This window comes from Mustela nivalis (assembly GCF_964662115.1).
Source record: "Mustela nivalis genome assembly, chromosome: 8".
Lineage (NCBI taxonomy): Eukaryota > Metazoa > Chordata > Mammalia > Carnivora > Mustelidae > Mustela > Mustela nivalis.
This window is the reverse complement of record NC_139027.1, coordinates 51,288,370-51,299,764: the sequence shown is the minus strand read 5'-3', so window position 1 is coordinate 51,299,764 and position 11,395 is coordinate 51,288,370. Positions and strand designations below refer to the sequence as shown.

General features: G+C 54.3%; 1 pseudogene across 1 annotated transcript in view; it reads right to left on the bottom strand.

Annotated features, from left to right (window-relative positions):
* Positions 1-1,867: 1,867 nt before the first annotated feature.
* Positions 1,868-11,395, bottom strand: part of LOC309870624 (signal recognition particle 14 kDa protein pseudogene) — a 31,551-nt pseudogene continuing 22,023 nt past the window's right edge. The window contains exon 2 of the transcript in view: positions 1,868-1,936. The product of the transcript in view is annotated as a signal recognition particle 14 kDa protein pseudogene (transcript). The remainder of the gene's footprint in view (positions 1,937-11,395) is intronic.

The following is an 11,395-nucleotide window of genomic DNA, read 5'->3' as shown; positions in this document are numbered from 1 at the left end:
ATCTCCACACTGCCCCTTCTCCCCAGCAAGGACCTGGGTGCTTACCTTCCCACTGCCACACTAATGCCCATGGAGTTCCTCTGCCTGGAATGTTCTCTCCCACCTCAGCTGACAGTGGTTCCCTGGATGCCCCTTCCATCTGAGGCCCTTCCCCACTCAGAGCCAGGCCCAAACATCTGAGACCGGAAAGGATGGACTAAACCACCTGGGCCACCAGGCAGGAGGAGGCTGGGTCTGGCAGAAGCACCATCTTATTCTTACATTGCTCTAGGCTGAGGCGCTTCTCAGCCAAGAACCAGGGGAATCTGACGTAGGAGGCACCTACCTTGAGGTTCATTTGACCCACTTGCTTATTCTGTTGAAGCAACTGTGGCCCAGGAAAGACCAGCCACTGGTGAGTCCCCCAGAGCCAGCGGCTCTCTGCCAGGCTCTGGGCCTCTGCCGACTGCTGCCAAGGGAGCCCACATGATAGCGTTGGTCTGGGCTCTTTGTCCCTAACTCTACTCCAAAGCTGAATGGAAATGAGCTGCTTGGGAGGAGGCAAGAGAGGGGGTGCGGCAGTCATGGCCTAGCCTGAACCAAATAAAATTTTATGTTCCTTAAATACATGAAGTCACCCTGAACAGCCATCAGCAAAGCGAGGTCCAGGAAAGTTACTGGCTGCTTCAGAGCTGAGGTCAGAGTTCACTCGTGATGGGAAGGCTAACTGCTCCCACGCAAGTGGGCATTGCCAAAGGGGCCAGCACTCACTCTGCCATCTGGAGTGCCCCTTGCGGGCTGGGAGCTCCTGGTATTACTATCTTGTTCCCACTAGGAGTTCACTTGGCGCGCGTTCCCAGCAGCAGGGTCTGATTCCTCTCCAGCCTTGCAAAAGCATCACAAATTTCTACATTAGAGGTGACTGAGCTGACAAGGGCCTCTCTCCACTCTTCTCCCATTTCTTCCATTGTGTGTTCCTTGTCTGCGTCCCCAGCCCCCAGTTAGGTCTGTGATTCCCTGGAGACTGGGGGCGGCGTGGGGGGCGTGTGTTCTGTTTCATCCATTCAGCCAGGTTTGACCACCTGTCTCGGGTTGTGCCAGGTGCTTTGGGGAATACAAAACAGGGGAAAGCACCATCCCCACCTTCAACGAAGACAAGATGACCCTGTTGTGACTGCACTGCCTGGCTTTGTGAAGCCATCAGGATCTTCAGATACTAGCTCCCTTGGCTTATGCACAAAGCTCAGTAAGGGGGACAGAGCTAGCATTGTTCCCATTTGTCAGACATGTAAACTGAGGCCCCCAGAGGCTACCTGATTCCCTCGGAGCCACTGTCTGTGGGTGACAGAGCTTGGGCTAGGACTCCCAGTTCTCTGTTCCTGCTAGTGGGCAGCTAGGCCTGTGCGCTCACACGTAGTCTGCTCATCTGAGGGGGCTTGCATTGTGCCCCCCTTCTTCTGGCCCCACCCAGTCTAGCACCAAACGCCCCACTCCCACCCAGTCTGCACAGTTGAAGCCCACATAGCTTTATAAGTCATTGGAGACGAAAACCAGAAAATGATAAAAGGCAATGAAAAAACTGCCATGAAAAGATTTGATGTTCGGCCAAGTGCTCATAAGACAGGAGGGGGCCTCACTGGGAGGAAGGAACTCTGCACCCCACTCGGTCGCTCCCACAGGCGCTGCCAAGGGCCCTGTGTAGCAGGAACTCCTTGAAGGAGGATCTGTTCAGTGATGATTCTTGCCTGGAGTTTTAGAGAAAACGGGGGCCCCTAGTTAAATAGAACATTGTCCTTGGAGCTCCCTAGGGCCAGAAAAGCCGTGCCCTCCCTGGGGTCGGCCAGCAGACAACTGATTCTGTCTGCAGGCCACACCAGCCTTTCGTCTCTCACCTCAGGGAGTCAATGGCAAGGCCACTGGCTTGGTGTCGCTTCTCTCCACTGCTAGGGACAGGGTTCTGGGGTGGAAAGGGGAGCCCAGTGGACTGAAGGGGCATCACCCTGCCCTTTTTTCAAGCCACCCCGTTCATTCTGTTGCCCAGAATGTTCTCCATGGATGACACAGGTCCCTCTGAGGACACCGCACGAATGTGGCAGACCAACCCGGGCATGGCGGGGTGGGGGGGGGGCAGGCAGCAGATGGGGCCACCTGGCCTTCACTCCCACAGCCCCCCGGGGGTGATGGGAGCAGCAATAAGCTTGAAGAGCTAGAGTCCAGATGGATGAAAGGACTTGTCGGGGGAGGCAGGGTTTGGCCCTGGAGGGGCCGCTGGGGCTTCCTCTCAGGGAGAGCCGCTGAAGAGAAACGTCTCCCTTTTCTGGGGAAGTTTGGTGCCAGGACAGCCGAGGCTCCACAACTTGAGTGTGCATCTGAGTCCCCTGGGCTGGGGGGTGGGAGAGGGGGGAGGACATGCTCACAAAAACGTGGATTCTGACGGCCCAACCTCAGAGCTTCTGATTCAGTAGGTCTGGGGTGGGGCCTAGGAATGTGCATTACTTTTTTTTCTTTTCTTTCATTTTTTTTAAAAAAAATATTTATTTATTTGACAGACAGGATCACAAGTAGGCAGAGAGGCATGCAGAGGGGGAGGGAGAAGCAGGTTCCCTGCTGAGCAGAGAGCCCGATTCGGGGCTCCATCCCAGGACCCTGGGATCATGACCTGAACTGAAGGCAGAGCCTTTAACCCACTGAGCCACCCAGGTGCCCCTTTTCTTCCTTTTTTTTTTTAAGAGGGAGAGAGAGGGCGAGCAGATAAGGTGGGTGGGCAGAGGGTGAGGGAGAGAGAGAACTCTAAGCAGACTCCCCACTAAGCGTGGAGCCAGACGCCAGGCTCCATCTCATGACCCTGAGATCATGACCTAAGGTGAAACCAAGAGTCAGACGCTCAATCGACGGAGCCCCCCCACCCCCCAGTGCCCTAAGGGTGTGCGCTTCTATCAAGTTCCCAGCTGATACTGATGCAGCGCATCTGGGGTCCAGGCCTTGAGAGCCAGGGCATTTTCTTGAGACCCAGACGAGCTAACTGGCTCTGTGAGGAAGATCAGAACAGAGGGTCAGCCCTGGCTGTCTTAGAAGGCTCTTATCTGGAGGCAGTCGGGATGGTGAGGCAGGGAAGTGGACAAGTGACCGCTCAGTCTTCTTTCCGCCTCCTCAGGGAAGAGGGAGATATGAAGGCTGCGGGGGGAGATCAGGAGCAGGCGGGCGAGGCCTCCAGGAAGTGTGCCTACTTGAGCACACACGTGTGTGCACGTGTGCTTGAGTGTGTTGGGTAGGTAGAGTTGGCCCTTCTCTGCCCCACGAGTTCATCGGAGCTGCTAACTCTGCCTCCGGCTCCCACAGTTTGACCTCAAGTAAGTGCCCACAGCTTTCTAGGACTCTCTTTCCACCACGCTCCCCGGCTGTGTGGGCCCTTCCCGCTGCCCCAGCTCTCCTCACGTCGCGAAAGCAGGACCACGTGGGCTCCTCCCGTTTCTCCCACGGTGGCCTTCACGTGGCTGGGCCACAGCAGGTGCTCGGTAAACAATATGGAGCTGGATTGGATTTGGAGCAGAGCTGAGACAACCAGGAGTGGGAGGCAAGGAATGGCAAGGCCATGGGCTCCCAACTGCTGAGCTAAAAGTGGAAAGTACAGTCACAGCCGCGGAGGCTTGGCCTTCTTCCTTCCCTCACCATCTGCTCTGCAAGGAAGGGAGCAGGGAGAGGCCACAGCACATGTTACTCACTTGCTGGAGTCACGGGTTGAGGCAGTCAGGGATGGAGGTTAGGGAAGGAAGCTGACATTCCTGTCCCGGCGAGCGGCCCCTCCAGCTCCCCTGCTTATCCAGACCCTGGACTTAGGACTCTCCCTGCCCCTCACCCCCGTACCCCATCCTGCAGGAAATCAGGGCAGGTCTCTTTCCGACATGTATTCAAATCCATCTGCTTCTCTCCAGCTAACTGACGCCTCCCATGTCCTTCTTCGCTCACCTGGACCCCCAAAGAGTCTCCTCGGTGCTGCTGTGTCCTACTTTTGCTCCCTCAAATTCACTCCTGTCAGCAATGCTGCAGAAATGGCAATTAATCTCAGCATTTCCCTGCTTTTAAGCCTTTCGAAAGCATCCCTAAATAAAATCCTAACCCTTGGCCATGGTCTTCCAGAACCTCCCCAAGGTGATTCCTGCTCCAACCTCATTCCTCTCAAATCTCCTGCTGCCTTCACTCCTTGCCCCTCACTGCGGTACCCCTCAGCCCCCCGTGCTGAACTTGCCATGCCGTCTCACAGCCTCTGGGGCACTTCTGCTTCTGACCTCTCTGCGCTGGACCTTCCTATCAGGACACCCGGTTTGGGCCTCTCACTTAGCACATGTTTACCTACAATTCAGGCTCCTTCCTGCTGCAAGGTGCTGGCCAGCCTTGGCTGGGTGAGTAAGTGACCAGTTGTTGGAGGCAATGCTACCCTAGTGAGACAACTCTAACCCCAGGAGGGATTAGCGAGGGGGGATCTTGAGCCCCATGACAACCCAAGAGGCCAGAACTCAAAGTGGGTGCCCAGTTCCACCCTCCTCCAACTCCTAGTAGGAGACACAGACACCTCTGAGGCCCGAAAAAGCAGGGATTCCTCACTGTACCCCCGAGGAGGCCAGAAATCCCATCTCCTGCTTGGGTGGACCTCGGAAAATCTCCAGGGGCCAGCCAGGGTTGTCATTCACATCCTGGTCCCTGTGAAAAGTACTCCCAGAACTTTTCAGCACATGGCCTGCAGGGCCCTATGTCACCCTCCTAAGAAGTGATTGCTAGAATCTGTTTCTCAGGGGAGCCGGGAGAAAGACCAGTGAGTGATGCCGTTTTGAGGAGAGGAGAGGTCAGTGAGAAAAGGGAATCCATGACCCCCTGCACGTTTTTACACCACGGTCTCTGCTGGGAGGATGATGGGCACTGCTTGGATTTCAGTAGCTCCAGTGGGTCCTCTCCAATCCCCTGCAGGTCCACTTTAGGTCCTGCTTTTATGGTTACAGGATCTCTGGGTAAGATATGAAATCCTGAGTGGTCAGTAGAAGCAAAATGTCAATATCCGACCCCCATGTCCCCAGTCTCACCTCCAGCAGTCCTCCAGCCCCTCCTAGGGGAGACGGAGCCTCCCTGCTGAGGTGTTGGGACAATTGTATAAGCAAGCAGACCTAAAGCGCCAGGCACTGTGCTTGTCACAGGTGGGTCACGGGTTTTCTCTGTGGAGCCGGGGGCAGGGACATGGATGGGGATGGGGAGAGAGACGTGGAAAAAGGGCGTCCTTCCTGGCACCCACAAAATCATACTGCAGAGAGAAAGAATTAGAAGAAAGAACGGAGAAGGGGGATGACAGGACTGCTTCTCGATATGCTTCTAATTTGGAGATTCTGGCAAACGGCTGGGAGACGGCGTGGCAGGCTCAGTGGAACATGGACCAGCAGCCAGGAGCCTGGGGTCTAGAAGCTGCTCTGTCGCAGCCCCAGGGCCTGCCACCGCCCCCCTCTGTCTCCATGTCCCCGTGCCCAGGAAGGGGCCAAGGGGAGAGCACTCCGGGCCGGCTCCCGCCCAGCACTGCAAGTCTGGGATTCTATTTAAGAGCACGTAGCCCATCTGGTTCCCATTGAGAAGGCTGCGTTTTCTCAAGTGCCGCCAGCCCCCCCTGCAATCCAGATCCCCACCATGTGACCCCATCTTCTCCCAATGGTGTTCCGTTTTATGGCTTGTTGTTCTGTGTGCGTGATTTGAGTTTGGGGACTTTTTTTTAATCCCCCACACACAGATTTCCCTCCCTCTTCCAGAAAACGTGGAGCCTGAACTTTTGACTGCCTGCAACCCTCAGGGGATGGTGATGAGGACAGAGGGCACGAGGAGGTGGATGTCTCTGCCTGTCTCCTCCTGCCGATTTCTCGGCTTCTTCGTTTGTTTCTTCTCCTCCTCCGTTTGGAGCACGGCTCCTCACGGCCCCTCACATGAATCAGCCTGAGCGCTGAGGCCAGAGAGGAGGCTGGAGAGAGAGGAGCTGGTTCGGTTCAACAGTTCAAGCCCGTTGACGGAGCTGCCCGGGCCTGTGTGTGCCGGAGCTGCAGAGGGGAGAGGCTGGGCTCGGGGCTGGAGGAAGCTGTGGGCTCGCGGACGTCGGGAGCGCACAGGCCCCCAGACCACCTGATTGGGGGCTGAGGGTGCCCACCTGGCTGCTCACAGGGCCCCCGCCAGAGAACACGTGTGGGTGGGGGGAGATGGAGCTCAGCAGGGCAGGGAAGGGGCACCATGAAGGCCCCCTGGAAGCTTCCAGGTCCAGTCCTTGGCTCATTCCATCATTGTGCATTGCTTATCAGGCCTCCTTGCAGGTGGCAGGCCCCGCACTGTGTGCACTGTCACTAGAGTGGCAGATACAACAAACGTGGTCCCTGTGCTCAGAGAAGGAGCTTCCAGTCTCTAGGAAGAGAAAGTCATCAAACAGATAACAGCAAGCACACACACACACACACACACACACACACACACACGTATATGTACGTATATATAAAGTGTGAAAATGCTGACAGCAATTATAAAGCGGGGCTCAGTGAAAAGCGCTGATCTTTAAGGAAGTGACAAGGTTGAAAGAAAGAGTAGGAGTTGGTAAAGAAAGAGTGTTCCTGGCGGGGCAAGTGGGTGCCTGACCGGGAACCAAGAGCCAGGAGCCGGAGGTGCTGACACCAGAAAGATCTTTACTCCTTCAAGCAACTGAAAGACAAGCAACGTGGTGGGAACATGGGGGTGGGTTGTGGGGAGCAAAAGATGATCCGGGGAGGGAGGAAGGGGCCAGGTCATGCAGGCCCTGGGGAGGCCAGGACTCCGCCGGAGGTCAGGGCCTGGGGTCATTCTGAGGTCAAGTTTAGGGGCCCATTTGAAGGAGGGCTGAGTGCTCAGGCACTAGCAGAAGAGGCTGCGCTCAGGCTGTGGCCAGGATGAGACCTCTGATGCCAGAATTGGGGATTGATCTGTGGCCAGGTCGAGTCAGGCTGCATCCAGGGCCAGAGTCATTCTGAGGTCAAGTTTAGGGGTCAATCTGAGGACAGTATTAGGATCAGTCATTCATTAAATATTCACCGAACAACTCTCTGGTTGACTCCCTAAGAGTATAGTGACAGCCGGACTGTATTCCTTGCCTTCCTGGAACTTAGTGTTGAATGGGAAAGAACGTCATTAATGAAGGAATTTCCTGGATAGTTAGTTCATTAATTACCATTGCAATGAGTTCTATGGAGGAGAATGTTTAGGTGCCTGTGGTCTCAGGGTATCTGTTCTGGTTACTACGGCCACGGAGCAAGCAATCCCACGACATCACCGTCTGAAACAGCCATTTGCTATGCCCACAGAATCTGTGGGTCAGGAATCGGAAAAGGGCATGGTAGGGACGGCTTATCTCTGCCATCTGAGCTTCAGCTGGGAGGACCTGAGGGCTGGGAGTGGCTTGACAGCTGGGGACTGTAGTCATCTGAAGGCTTCTCATTCACACATTTGGCACTTGGACCAAGATGGATGGCCAGAAGAGCTACATGTGTCCTGTCCATGTGGCTGGGCTTCCTGACAACATGGCACCCTCAAGGTATCTGGGCTTCTTACATAAGCACAACTGTTATAGGGGGAAGGCAGAAACTGCCTCACCTTCTAGGACCAGGCTCAAAAGTCATACTCCATCGTTTCCACTGCGCTCCATTGTTCAAGGAATCAGTGCCACCGAGAAACAAGGAAGGAGAAGTAGACTGTACCCGGCAATGGGAGAGCAGAACGCACGACTGCAGATATTTAGAAATCTCTGGAAAATACCATCTGCCACAGACACCAGCAGAGGGCAGGTCAGTTTGCACTGTGGTAAGGAGTCCATCTCTGAACAGCCTCAGAAGGAGGGGGAAAGGGTGTGCTTCTGGAAGGCACCCGGGCTTCTGACAGAGTGGGAGCTCATCACTTAGCTCAGCAGCCCAGAGCCTGGGAGTAGCTGGGAGGCTTCAAGGTTGAAGACGCCCTGCAACAGACCGGGTTCCAGACACATCCTCCCCGGCACCGAAGAGAGGGCAGACAATTTCCAAGTCTTGGCTCTCATTCCTTACTGCGGCATCAATTTTTCCTTTATAAAATGGGGTTAAATTCTCCTGGCCCAGGCAGATTGGAGGCTGGCATAGTCCAAACTGATTTTGGGTTCCCTGACGCTTGAGGAACCAACCGGCGAGCCCAACTTTGATTGTATGCCATATTTTAAAAACCTTTGGTGCCTTACAGATGGTAACTGTTAATAACATTTTGTTGAAATTAGAAGTTTTGTGAATCAAATTCCATATGAAATACACCAGGGAACGCCTTGTCTTAGTGGAATCCTATGGTAAAATTTTCTCTAAAATGAAGAATAGTTAGTAAAGTGAAGAATTTCTCCCACTCCGGTTTTTTTTTTTTTTTAATTTTTATTTTTTTAAAAAACCACAGATTCGTGTTGACCTGGTTGGAGGAAGCAGAGGCTCCTTTCCCAGGCTCCAGAACTCAAATAAAACCTTTCCTTTGTTCACACTGGTCTCTCTTTGCCATCTGGAGCTTTGTCATCTGTCCTGGGGGGTGAGAGGAAAAGAGACAGGTTCCAATAGCAGCAAAGATTTAAATCAGAAGTGGACAGAGCCTGAGTTATGTGGGTCTCTAGGAAAATAAAAACAGCTGGAGCATGCACCAACCTGGAGACTGTGAGGCTGAATGGGGACAGCGCTGCTTCTGGGACGGGTTCAGGAGGGAGGCCAGAGGGCCTTATGCAGGAGCCCAAGCACTGTTCAAGTTCAGGTTCAGCGGCTAACTCTGTGAGCAGATGGGGCCTTGCGCTCTGGGCCTCAGTTTCCCGCATCACCCCTGAGGTTCCTTCTGCAGCTCTTGGGCGCTGACCCTAATAGGACCCCATCCTACCCACCTCCGTCCCCTTCACAATGGCTGTGCCCCTGCAGCAGTCGGGGCATGACCCACTTTCTCACTGGCCTTGGGAAACTCCCTGAACTTGGTCCTGTGGCTGGGGTCAGGCGGGAAGTATGGCCCAGATGACCTCATGCTGGGTTCTTGCCCCGAAGTTCATCCCTTGCAGGCAGCTCAGTGACTCACCTCAGGATGGGTGAGCCAGAGCCATTTGAAAACTGAAAGCCCTTGTGGGGCCCTTCCCTTCCAAGGGCTCTGAGAACAGGCCTCTGGCAGCTCCTAAGCTCTTCCCTTCCCAGGGACCCAGCATGAAAGGCTAGATGTGTCCCAGCCAGGACTGTTGTTCCCTGAGCAGAGCTTGAGCATCCTGCCTTCCCCAGTCTCCTTGTCTGAGCCAGGACCTCAGGATGCTAGGCCCAGCCTGTCTGGGTGGTGGTAATTATACTCTTCGACCTCTCTGGGCCTGTCTTGGTATCTTGAAGCTATGATCTCCTTGCTCTATCTAGACCTTCTGAATCTGTGTCCCCAAGCCCCATTCATCTCAGCCCCAGGAAGGCTTAAGGAGAGCTCTGTGGCAAAGCTATTTCTTGCTCTCTAGGTACTCATGGGGCCCCCACACTTTCCAGCTGCCTTGCAGTTAGGTGGGGCCTGCTGACCAGCTCTGACCAGTGATGCCCAGAAAAGCAAGCGAGTTTCTCCACATGCTCTCTTTGGCCGGTCCTGGGACAGGGATGTGGAGACCTCATGTTATCCACCTGCGTAGCGAGTAAAAGTCATTACAGTTCAATGAAATTCAACATGCTGCTTCTCAGTCACTCTAGTCACAGAGGTCGCATCCGACAACACACGTGAGACATTCCATCACTGCCAAATGTTCTACGGGACAGCACTGTTCCACATGGTGAAGCTACAAGATGTCAGGTCGCCATCGGCCTAGCTCCTCAAGCGAGAAAGGAGCAGGTCCTCCCACCAACCCATAGTGGACAAGTAGCATGAGCAAGAAATCAACTCGCACCATGCGAAGGGACTGAGTTTTCAGAGTAGAGCAATCGCTTCCACAGAGCTTGGCCTCCCCTGACTGGCACAGCCCACCTGCGAGAAATGAACAGGAAGCCATAAAAATCATACAGGAGAGAACCAAGTTCTAGCTCGCTAGGCCAATGCCATATGCAATCCAGACCATCTGAAGGATGGAGTCAATGCTTCACTGGCATTCCAGGGAGAGCTGGCTGAGGTGTAGTCATGAGAGAGCTTCTGGAAGAGGTGAGACTGGGGATGGCCCTTAGAGAGTGGGCAGGCTTCACACAGGCCTGTAGTCTTCAACCTACAAGAACTCTTGGCTGTGCTCCTGGGAAGGCAGAGATAAGCACAAAGAAGGGCAGGCACTCTAGTGGGCGCGCTAGGAGGGGCAAGACACAGGAGCGAAAATGTTGTTGAGAATACAGAAGTCGTGGGCCGCACAATTTTTCCTTGGGTTTGCCAGGGAGCCTTTGGGGAGCTCAGGAGACAAGCCAGATGGGAATTGTGAGGTGAGTCTCTTGGTGTTTCCACCCAGAGTTGGCCAAGAGTAGGGAGTAGAGTGTGTGGAGAATGGATGAACTCATGTTATCATTATTGATAGTCAAGGGTGGGGTTGACCTCAGGAATGACAGGCTGGAATTCCATAACAGGGGTTGCAGAGTTTGACTGGAAAGTATGGGAATTCACAGAGGCGGCATTTTGTTTATGGAATAATTGGTTAATTGGTGATTAATTCACACCAGAAGCTAGTTAATTCCAGAGCTCCTCCTTCCCTCTGAGTTCCAGACTCAACTCTCCAATGCTCCGCTGGGCTTCCCCAGCTAAGAGTCCGCTCAGCACCTCAACCTCAGCCTGGCCAGAGAGACCGGCCCACACCCGCACCCCCCAGCACCAAGAGCCATGATAATCCAAGAACATGGCCATGGTCTTGGAATTCTCTGGATTCTCACCACCACCACCAATCCCACAGCCACCCACACATACACACATGCATACACACGCATGTGTGTGCACATACACCGCTCATCTCTCAACAAGTTCTGCTGGGGCCTCTGCCAGCAATGCCCCAGTCTTTCCTCATGCCCCAACTTTTCTGACTCTCCCATAGTCACATTAGACTATTCTAGACCCCAGCCACCTCGGGACGGTAGGTGCCACCTCCGGCCTCTCTGCTCCCTCCAACCCACCCTGCATTCCGGCACCAAACAAGATTTCCAATATTTCCCTGGGTCATGCCTCTGCTCAAAAGCCTTCAGGGATCTCCAAAGAAATCAAACCTCCTCCGCCTGCCCTTCAAAGTCTTCCGTTTATTGATCTCAACGCCCATTCAGTGTGATTCTTAATGTTCCTTTGGCACAACCCCCCACTGAGTGACACGATCCTTTATGGCTGCCTCTGTCCTTTGCTCTGGGAGATCCCTCCAGGCCCGTGAAGACTTGCCCTGTCCCTAGCTGTTCCCGGGAAGGCATTTCTGGGTAGAGGG